We start from the raw sequence: 11,939 nt of genomic DNA, 5'->3' as shown, positions 1-11,939 counted from the left end.
TTCCGACGAAATTCCATAGTTTGTTCTTCATTGATTTCAAACTTCTTCTTCTAATTTTCAAGTTCATCAATAAAGCTTTTACTTCTAATTTCCAAAAAAATAATTATATTTCTTTGATCTTGATCTTTTGATCATGCTTTAATGATATGTCATGGTCAAGGCTCAGAATGAAAAGATGATTGAAGGAAGTCAAGGGTTAGGGATTTGTAAACCGAAATTGGGGGAAATTAATTGAGAAAATACGAGCATTATACTTAGAGATGGAAATGACAACGTTTTGATATCTAGCAATGGTGTCAAGGAAAAGTGGGCTAGAGCAGCAAACCAAGAGAAAGGCCCAACAATCAATACTTTGATGAATGTTCAACAGCAGCTTGATCAAGGAGGGCCAAGTAACAGTACTTATCTTGCAGATGAGACAAAACCTATTATATTATAGGACAACTGGAAATTAGTACATTGTAAATTAATGAAAGGATGTACAAACTATCAAAAGGGTATCTGAATATTGAATGAAATTTCTCTTTTCTGAATTCTTTCCTTCTCTAACTTCCTTTTTTTTCTCTTCAATCTTATTCTCAAATCTTGGCAAGTCCGTGACAAATTGGTAATCAGAGTAGGTTCATTGATCTAATTTCAAACTGGGTAAATAAAAGAAAATGCATTAAAAATTCAGTGAAAGCAATGAATCCACAACAATACAAAAAAATCTTCAGAAACTAGAGAAGAGGTTCCAACATGGTGGAAAAACCAAAAAAACTACCTTAGAGGAAAGAATGGACAGCATGGAGGCTAAGCTGATCGAGCAAAAGAGGTGCCTCATCAAAATACTGGAGTTATTAACGCAAAAAGGAGTTGGTTCTACCTACCAAGACACTATTTGGTGATTCAAAAACAAGCAAAAACCAGTACTGTTCATCTTACATCTATACCGCATAATCAAGCCATGAAGGATGACAAAGGATACTATGATGGATGATGATTATGGTAAGAATAATTATACTATTTACGTACAAAAAATTGACCTTTTGTCCAAGAGTAACCTAGAGAGCAGTGACCAACCACCTAAAGATGATACTAAACAAGCACATGGTACCTCCACCAATGAGTTTACAACCAAGGGTACCATTACCCTAATAGCATTTCCAAAACCTATAACTAAATCATATAAGCTTCAACTACTCCCTAACAAATTCCCTAACTATTATAAATTAGTCTACACTGACCTTATTCACTATTTATTATTTGCAAAGCAACTACCATTGATCAACAAAGAACTTCAGCAACAAAGAAAATTCTTTAGAAATTTGCATAAATGGTATTATGGTGCTTCACAACCAAAGAAGAAACTGTTCAACGAAATGTCAAACTTAAAGTGTCAATATATGGTTTGACTGGGGAAGATATTTTCAGAGATGCAACAGATTTATCAATTTCAACATTGGACATATCATGGCAGCAATGATAAACAAAAGAAAGCTTTCTTCACTCAGGTAGCTAAGTTAAATTCATGTTATTGTGGGAGTTTGGCATCATATAATAAAAATAGTAAAGAACTCTTAGCCAAGTTAGAAGTTGGGACGAACTCATATGCTTACTTCATATCTTCAATTCTATTTAGAGAAGTTCTCTCTTATGGCAAGGATAAATTCTTCAAAATTAAGGTGTCCGATGTCAAAGGGGCTAGAAGTGTGAATTTTGATTATTTATCTGTGTTATACAAAGCAATTCAAGCACTATATGAGCTTAATTATGAAGTTGGTTGTCTACCTACTTTGGATTTAAAGAAGCATCCCAAGAAGCTCACTTCTAACAATACTTGTGCACTAGCATTTAAAGTGGAAATCATGGGTACTGTTTGTGGCAGAGATAAATTCATTTCTGTTTGTTCATCTCGTTATACACAATATATTCTAGCTTAGAATAGTAAGAATTGCAAAGACTGTGAGTATTTCTAATGCCACGAGCAATGGTGTACTAAGGAAGGATAAAACACATGAAGCAGTAGTGAAATCCGCAAAAGCTCCTAAGCTCAATAAGGATGAAAAAATTCAGGTAGCATTTCAGGGAATTCACATCAGTGAGGTGATTATTGACGCATCTATGAGAAATAGCGTCATGACCAACACAATGCTTAGTTTTAATTTTACAAAATTACTTACTTTATGTTGCATTGGGTGTCTTACAAGCTTCTGAGCAACACACTTCTTAAAGGTATTTCTAATGTTTCTTTTATTGATTGATCATTGGGGACAAGGATCATCTGAAGGAGAAGAGAATGTCATAACTATATGGGAATTCAATATTGATAGCAGCAAAGTTAAAGTAAGAGTCAAAGAGCATGTGGAAATTAAATTCTTTGGTACAATTCCAGCTCATTTTTCATATGAAGATTGTAACTCGGTAATGGTTTCTTATAGCATGAAAAGGTTATCGGGCCCTAAATCAATGGAGTTAATAGTTGCAACCATAAGTAAGAAAAATGTAATGCAATCTACGATTCAATTAGTGCAAGAAATGCTCAAATCTAGGGAAAACATGAATCAAATGTTAAAGGTACAACTTGAGAAGGGACAAAGCAACATGAAAATATACAAACAAGAAACGTATAAAGAAAGGATTGCAAATGGGAGAAAGGGTTTACCTAAAATTACAACCCTACCAGCAAATATCCTTGGCTCTTTAAAGGAACTTGAAGCTAGCTGCTCAAGTTTATGGCCCCTGCACAGTAATTTAAAAAATGAGATCAGTAGTCTATAGATCACAACTACCAGACACTTCAAGAGTACATCTTGTGTTTCACATCAGCCTTCTCATGAAAAAATAGGAAATAAAATTGTTACCTCATTGGACCCTACTTAATTGGGGTCAGATGACCAACTGAAGGTCTCTCATGTTATTGTTCTGGATAATCATATGGTGAAGAAGAAGAGCCAGGCCATCACTTAATTGTTGGTGCAGTGGAAGAATTTGGGACTGAAAAATGCCAACTGGGAGGATTATATGGTGCTAAAGAGGTATCTTCCGGATTTTTATCCTTGGGGACAAGTATCGCCTGAAGGGGAAAGAATTGTCATGGTCAAGATTCAGAATGAAGAGATGATTGAAGGAAGTCAAGGGTTAGGGATTTGCAAACTGAAATTGGGGGAAATTGAGAATTGGGAAAATACGAGCATTATACTTGGAGATGGAAACGACAACATTTTGATAACTAGCAATGGTGTCAAGGAGAAGTGGGCTAGAACAGTAAACCAAGAGAAGGCCCCAACAATCAACACTTTGATGAATGTTCAATGGTAGACTGATCAAGGAAGGCCAACTAACAGTAAATATCCTGCAGATGAGACAAAATTGTTATATTCTAGGACAGTTGGAAATTAGTACATTTGTAAATGAATAAAAGGATGTACAAACAATCAAAAAGGGTATCTGAATATTGAATGAGATTTCTCTTTTCTGAATTCCCTCATTCTCTAAGTTCCTTTCTTCTCTAAATTCATTTATTTTCTTCGATCTTATTCTCAAATCATGGAAAGTCCGGGACAAATAATGTCATAACTATATGAGAATTCAATATTGAAGGCAGAAAAGTTAAAGTAAGAGTCAAAGTGCATGTGGAAATTAAATTCTTTGGTACAATTCTTGCTCATTGTTCATATGAAGATTGTAGCTTGGTAATAGTTTCTTATAGCATGAAAACTTTCTTGGAGCATAAATTAATGGAGTTGATAGCTGCAACCACAAGTAAGAAAAATGATGGGCAATCTACAATTCAATTAGTGCAAGAAATGCATAAATCCAGGGAAAACATGAATCAAATGTTAAAGGTACAACTTGAGAAGGCACAAAGCAACATGAAAATCTATACAAACAAGAAACCTACAAAGAAAGAACTGTAAATGGGAGAAAGGGTTTACCTAAAATTACAACTCTACCAGCAAATATCGTTGGCTCTTCGAAGGAACTTGAAGATGGCTGCTCGAGTTTATGGCCCTTGCATAGTAATTCAAAAAATAGGATCAGTAGCCTATAGACCACAAATACCAGACACTTCAAGAGTGCACCTCGTGTTTTGCATCAGCCTTCTCAAGAAGAAAATAAGAAATAAAATTGTTACCTCATTAGACCCTCATGAATTGGGGTCAGATGGCCAACTGAAAGTCTCTCATGTTATTGTTCTTGATAAGCGTATGGTGAAGAAGAAGAACCAGGAAATCACTCAATTGATGGTGCGGCGGAAGAATTTGGGACCGAAAAATGCCAAATGGGAGGATTATATGGTGCTAAAGAGGCAGCTTCCGAATTTTGATCCTTGGGGACAAGGATCGCCTGAAGAGGGAGGAATTGTCATGATCAAGGTTCAAAATAAAGAGATGATTGAAGAAATTCAAGGGTTAGGGATTTGTAAACTGAAATTGGTGGAAATTGAGAATCGGGAAAATACGAGCGTTATACTTGGAGATGGAAATGACAACATTTTGATATATAACAATGGTGTCAAGGAGAAGTGGGCTAGAGCAGCAAACAAAGAGAAGACCCCAACAATCAACACTTTGATGAATGTTCAACAGCATCCTGATCCTGGAGAGCCAAGTAACTGTAACTATCCTGCAGACGAGACAAAACTGTTATATTCTAGGACAATTGGAAATTAGTACATCGTAAATGAATAAAAGGATGCACAAATAATAAAAAAGGTATATGAATATTGAATGCAATTTCTCTTTTTTGAGTTATCTCATTCTCTAAGTTTCTTTCGTCTCTAAATTCCCTTCTTTTCTTCGATCTTATTCTTAAATCTTGGCAAGTCTGTGACAAATAATGTCATAACTATATAAGAATTCAACACTGAAGGTAGCAAAGTTAAAGTAAGAGTCAAAGATCATGTGGAAATTAAATTATTTGGTACAATTCCAGCTCATTGTTCATATGAAGATTATAGCTCGATAATCGTTTCTTATAGCATGAAAAGGTTCTTGGAGCCTAAATTTATGGAGTTGATAGCTGCAACCATAAGTAAGAAAAATGATGAACAATCTACAATTCAATTAGTGCAAGAAATGCTCAAATCCTGGAAAAATATGAATCAAATGTTAAAGGTACAACTTGGAAGGCACGAAGCAACATGAAAATCTATACAGACAAGAAACCTACAAAGAAATAATTGCAAATGGAAGAAAGGGTTTACCTAAAATGACAACCTTACTATCGACAGTGGTTTTCATCCGGAGACCATTTTTATTTTATTTATTATTATTATTATTATTTATATTCTATTTTATTTACAAGCCAAATTAAAATCCCACAATTAGGCCTAATTACAAAGAACCATCTGGCCCAACAAGAAAACCCAACAAGCACCCAAATCAGGCCCAACAACAAAGCCCAAATGACCCGAAGCCCAATATTCGACCATTTTGGTCACCCACTGCCAACACCATGGCCTGGCATCACTGTGCCACCATCCCGTACCCATACTGCTGCAATTCACTATTCCCTGCCACCAACTACCATAGCAGATAGTTCCCCTCTCCTCGTCAATCAACCATAACAGCAAACAACATCAGTAAATCACATGCAATAGGAAAATTTTATAACTTTGTAATGGGTATATAACCCGAAGAAAAAAAAAGGAAGAATGGAGGGGAGTTCAGGGAGATAAGATTCCTGATTCGAACAAGAACAATATAAGAAGGTTCTCCCGATTTTTTCCGAAAATGAATAAAATCAAAGCTTGAGATTTTAAATTTTTTCTTTTTTATTCTTTATTTTAAAACAACAAAAAAAATGCTTCTCTTCTTTTTTTCTTTCATACGAAATCAAACCAAAATCATAAAAAAGAGGGAGGATAGGAGAAAGGGTTACCTCTCGGCCATACCTCTCTCTGGCGATTGGGGTCTCTGTTGCCCAGTTTGAATAATAAAAAGGGAGAAGAGAGTCGGCGAGTAACATATCTCGAATTAGAGACGATCCAACGGTGAACGACAGAGATCGGGATAGTGGAAGTTGAGAGGTTCTAGGCTTATTTCACGATGTTGGAGGTCGTTTCGTGCGAAACCGAGTCCACATCAGAGACGAGGAGCTCAAGACGAGTCTCTCGATAAGTTTTGGTGGCCAACGACCACCGACGGCAGCGACGACAGCCCGGACGACGGCGCGATGGCTTTTTTCTAGAGAGAAGGGATACCTTTTTTCTCTAGTTTTTTAAAATGAAATGAAAAAAAAGTTTGTATTTACATAAAACTTTAGATGAAAATTGCACTTAGGTCCCCCTAAGTGATGCGTGTTTTTGTAAAATGGTCACTTGTAGGGACCACTTTTATAAATGACTCGTTTCTTATGCATGTTATATATTTTTGGTTTAATTGCTATTTAGTCCCTGTATATTTATGTGTGATTTACATTTTGGTCATGTGTAGTGACTGTTTAATTTTTTAAAATAGTTATGGACTGATTTAGTGATTTTCCCTTTTATTTCTCAGCATTAACTTTTTGGTTTTTTTTCTTCCTTTATTTATTTTACTTCTTTAATTTTGTTATTAAATTTGTGCATGTTTTTAATTTAGTCATTTTTATTATTCTAGTTTATTCAAAATTAGTCACTGTTTTTTACATTTTTTCATTTTGGCCACTATTTGTGTTCTATTTATTATTTTATTATATTTTGGATATGATATCTTCAATTTATGCATTTTAGACACCGATTGATTATTATTTGGCTATTGTTTTAATTTTTATTTCATTTTATTCCTTTTATGCTTGTGATCTTTTCTTTATGATTATTTTAATTCGAGTGCCTTACTTTAATAATTTTTCATTTTGTTCCTGAATGATTAAAGTTGGTTTATTTACAATTGCATCGCCTAGTTTGTGAAATATTTGCAATGGTTTCCTTGATTTCTTGTTGGTTGTATAGTTTAATCTCTAAATGCATCATCTTTATTATTATGATCCATCATTTACATATTTTTTAATTTCTTACTATTTGTAATATTTTCAAATATTATTTTACTTGAGGAATGTATAGAAACGCTCCTTAACTGACAATGAGTGCGTTTCCAAGAATTGTTTGAACAAAATAATACCTTTTATATATCCGAATGAATTTGTTTTTTAATGTATTTATATATGTATTAGGGCAATACTATTTTGTATGGGGAATCCATGGAAATGCTTTCTAACTGTGCTCTGTCCCGTTAGGTAGGGGTGAACGCTATGTTTACGTGAGAAAAATTATTTTTCTCCGCGTGGGCTTTAGTAAGTAACCTTGGGGTGCCTATGTCTTGTGTTTACGAATGAAACATTGAGTTTCCTCGTATGGACATGGGAAATGCATCCTCTCGAATTGAACTTGACTCGTTAAGCCAATAATGGGTGAGGATTGAGTGTCTGGCAGGCCCAAGAGAGCACAAGCAAAGGACAATTCGAGGACCCTGATAGTAATACCAAAACTCTGCTCGTTTCATACTAAATATTTGGCCGTTGTTCTTCAAAGGTCACAAAATATGTGGTTAGATTCTTTTTTTCTCTCTCAAACAAGCATGCGAACTAGATTTCATGAGGTTATGATTTATGGGGGTAGAAAACATGTCTCAGTAGAACTACTATAAAAGCATGTATGGGTAGATACCATGTTGGGTAGGATCTTTTATTTTCGTGAATATTTTTATGCCTTTTTAGTTAAGTAGTACTTACGATTTCTTTTTTTTAATCTTATTTTTATCTTTCTTATATTTACATTTGCATTTTCACATCGTAACCAGACAAGGTGTTAATTCGCAAGTGATTTATCAAATTAAAAGTTCTTCTTATTGTCATAAGAGTTTTATAACTAGATAATCAAATCCGTAAGGGTGGCAACTTAAAAACGAAGTTGATAGACAAGAGAAGAGCTAAAAGATTAATCGAAGACTCCTATTAAACAAAGATCAAGATGGTATCAAATAGCCAATTGATAGTTGAGTCAAGAGTGAGAAGATCCTTCGCGAAATATCAAAGATGCTTTCCTCTTGGAGAATCCCACAGAAATGGAAGTCTAGAGATCCAATAATCATAATAAGTGAATTAAAATAAAGAAAGGTGGTTCAACACTTTGAGGAGTCTAACCACGACTACAAAGGCAACATCAAATCGTAAGAAAGTCCTAGATCGAGTAAATGAATAAAATGAAGGTCGTTTGTCTAGCGTGAGGAGCACTTATGGTCTGATGAAGGTTGTTTTATAGTGATCTCTTTTGGAATTAGCACCTTGTGCATTTGCATTCTGGTTTTGCATTAGTTTATTAATTTATTTTGATTGTTTTTACAACAATTCTTTTCATTTTGTTATATTATTTGTACTAACTTGATTTTATGTTGTTTTTCTTTTTTCTTGCATCGCATGTTCATGACATAATCAAGGTGTTGATTTGTGAGTGGTCATCAGAGTAAAAGGTTTTCATGATGTACAAAGGGTTTCACAATCAAGTAAACTATAACACAGCTAGGGAATGACATCTTGAGGAAACTCTGAGAATAGTGGAGAGCTATGAACCCAAAGATCGAATGTCCGACGAAGAACAAAAGCATATAAGAGACATGAGAGAGAAAATGTCTAAGATAATTGATAGAATGACTGTTTTGGCCAAGGAGAAAGAGAATGCTACAAAAGAAAGGAAATAACTTAATGAAAATAATCTAGTGGTATCAAATACACAAGGAACTACTGATCCTAACCAATATGAGAAATCACACACAATCACCATTCGCATCAACAAGTTGTCTGGAGACACCAAGGAAATTATGACAACTGTAGGAGTTCAGAAAGATTACAAGAAGCCGTGCAATAAGAACTCGGGGCCATTTGAGAGTCCACTTACAACGTCAGGAGAAATAAACCTGAAGACTCTAGTTGAATCAAAGTCGAGAGGTGGCTCTCATTTTGATCCTATCTGATAAGCTTTTAGAAGCCCGAGAGGTGGCCTCGCATTATATAAAACCTTGATAACCTCCATATCCAAATTGGTATGATGTCAATGTTCGTTGTGAATATCATATTGGAGCTCAAGGACATTCTATTAAGAATTTCACTTCCTTCAAGCATCGAGTCCAATATCTTTAGGATCATGTAATCTTGGAGTTCGAGATGAAAGCTCGACCTAGTTTGGTAACTGATTATCCTGTTAGGTTGGAGCCAAAAGTGTTCAAAGGTAAGGATATCAGTGGGGACATTCAGGAGGAAGAATGTTTTCCAAAGTATGATGCTCGAGGGCATCATTTGAAGATTGAAATTGATAAATGGAATAGAGAGATGAAAGCCATGCGTGATGGATTTCAAAGGATCAATCAAGCCTTTAAAAAATGTTGATATAAGAAATACCCCAGAGGAGTGTGCAAAAGGGTCACTAAACTGAAAAACGATGTTGAACATTGGAGAAAAATTGCAAGGTACATGAAGGTTGAGCCAAGAAGTCCTTTCATGATTTACAAATTGCAAAAAGAAGACGTAATACAACCATGTATGATTTGAAAAGAAGTTAAGCCAAAAATCAGATGTTGCATTCATCCATAGCCAATATGGAAACTTCATATAACACCACAAGTGTGAGATTGATGCCGAGCTAGAAGAAACTAGAGCCAAGAACAAGACATTAATGAGATTATAGATGATTATGTATATATTACACAAAAAATTCATAACAACGAAGACTTTCTTACAAGGAAAAATGAGCAACTTTGTTTAAAGCTCTGAGAATTGACAAATAAGATGGAGGAAAAGATGACGACATGAAAGAAGTTATGATCCAAGAAAGCAATGTGGCTCACAAGTTGATTGATTTTGCTGGCTTTTCAAGAGAATTGAAGCAGATTGACAATTCAACACCCGAATATGAGTGAAAGTTAACTTGGCTTTTAAGAGAGATAGAGAAGTTATGAGTTAAAGCTATTCTTATTATTTAAAGTTTGTTTGACATACAAAAACCCTTGTGTTCAATGAAAGTTGTTCTAAGATGGTCACTCTGGAATGACACCTCTTGCATACATACATTTGTATCACATATTTTGCATTCTCATTCCTGTATTTTTGCAATCGTATGTATATTTTTGCATCTATACATTTACATATATACATTATACTTTGCATAATATACATTGCATCTTAATGTGCATTAATCACGGATCCTGGTAGTAACTCACGGAAGATATTGTGACAGAAATATTGAAGGTAAATTGAAGCCACCCCATTCGTACCTAAAGAAGATATGAGAGCCATGAATATGAAGTTTGAAGCATGTTGCTAAGAACCATTGGGGCGTCGAAGAGCAAGTTACAGAATCTAATCGATTCAAAAGCATGGTCTTTTAATGAGCAACTGGGGCATTAGATTGTAACAACACTGAAGATCCAGTCGAGCATCCACATGTCTAATGAGTAATGGGGCATCCTAATTAGGAAGAGATCATTTCATCCATCAAGAAGCTCTATTTCACTTGCATTGTCTTGTTTGAGTTTGTTTTGTTTTGTTCTTTCTTTCTTTATTTACCTAAATATTTTGTCAAAAAGTATGGTGATTGAACTTATGATATTTTTTAAGGTTGAACAATGAATCAAATTTTTTGGTTCTTTGAGTATCAAATTAATTAAAGTTTATTTTAATTTTCAAGAATTATAGATCTTTGGCAAGTGGAAAAATTAGACCTTTCATATCCCTTCCAAAGTCAAAAACACAATTACTCGATTTTTTACCTTAAATAATTCACGATCAATACAAAAACCAAGTTTTGACACTACATTTATCTAACACTGCAAAGTCATACCTTTAACTATTTTGAGACATAAAATTAATACTTTTACCTTCTCAGGTAGAGTCGATCTGGTTATAACACTACCATTTCCATATATATACGACTTCAAAGTCGCACCTTTGTCTTTTTAGAAAAAAAAACCATCATTTTTCTTTGTACCAGTAAAACTGGAAGGCCTCAAGTGCAAAATTTTCATTATTCCATGAATCTTCATACAAGAAGAGACGAGATGGGGATCTTGAATCAACTTTTTGAAGAGAAGCTCAAATAATTGAGGCATGCTCGAAGCAACAAGAAGAAGAAGAAATAAAGGGAATTATTTAAGTAATTCTATCATGCATCAATTACATTGTTTTCATGTAAATAAAATTTAATCCTAAATATTCATCCCCCTGGTATACCTATTTTTGCAAGGACTTCTGTGTATGAAATGATGAACGACTTTCTTTCATTTATCCCTTCACAAAAAGAGAAAATATATCCCTTGTTGTCCCCATTTGAGCCTAAATTATTTTCTTCAGAGTCAACCCTAACCAAGGATCACCCTCCACATTGGGGGTAAGGTGAAGGATATCTCCTCTCATGAGTAAAGATTGTCAATCTAGTTTTATTACAGGGACAAGTCTCCGTGAAATTAAGAGGAATAATAAGGAACCACAAGGTAGATCAAATGTAAAGTGCTCGTAGATAAAATCCAGTTGAAAATAACGAAAGAATTTCCAAATGCAAGAAATAAAAAGGATAAGAAGGTGCTCAAAGCAATTGCATTCCTATACTCATCCAATAAAGTCATAAAAAAGACAAAAAAATATAAAAGAAAAGAAAAAGAAAAAAGAAGAGAGAAAAGATAGAAAAAAAGAAGGAAAAAAAGAGAAAAGGAAAAAACAAAAAGGGGAAAAACAAAAAAGGAGAAAGAAAATAAATCAAGTATTTCAAGATGAGTGACTCATTGAGCCTCAAGCCACAAGGTTGCTCAAGTGCAATCATTTCAAAGATTCAAATTCAACAACAAGAGCGAGAAATGCTGAAGATATAAGAAAATAGAGATGAACTCTAGGGTGAAAACCAAAAAATGGGAAGTCTAGAGGGATCCAGAAAAAAAAAAAAAAAATAAAAGACATGTAGCAAGCAGATCCAAGCCAAGAAAGACAAGATT

General features: G+C 34.4%; 1 long non-coding RNA gene across 1 annotated transcript; it reads right to left on the bottom strand.

Annotated features, from left to right (window-relative positions):
- Positions 1-507: 507 nt before the first annotated feature.
- LOC120146324 lies at positions 508-3,317 on the bottom strand. Its single transcript, XR_005518208.1, has 3 exons — positions 2,844-3,317; positions 2,645-2,721; positions 508-641 (listed from the first exon to the last, which is right to left on the bottom strand). It is a non-coding gene; the product is annotated as an uncharacterized LOC120146324 (long non-coding RNA).
- Positions 3,318-11,939: the final 8,622 nt, after the last annotated feature.

Source organism: Hibiscus syriacus, unplaced genomic scaffold (genome assembly GCF_006381635.1).
Source record: "Hibiscus syriacus cultivar Baekdansim isolate YM2019G1 unplaced genomic scaffold, ASM638163v2 tig00110911_pilon, whole genome shotgun sequence".
Taxonomy (NCBI): domain Eukaryota; kingdom Viridiplantae; phylum Streptophyta; class Magnoliopsida; order Malvales; family Malvaceae; genus Hibiscus; species Hibiscus syriacus.
Note: the sequence above shows the minus strand (reverse complement) of the source record. Positions and strands in the feature narration are given on the sequence as shown.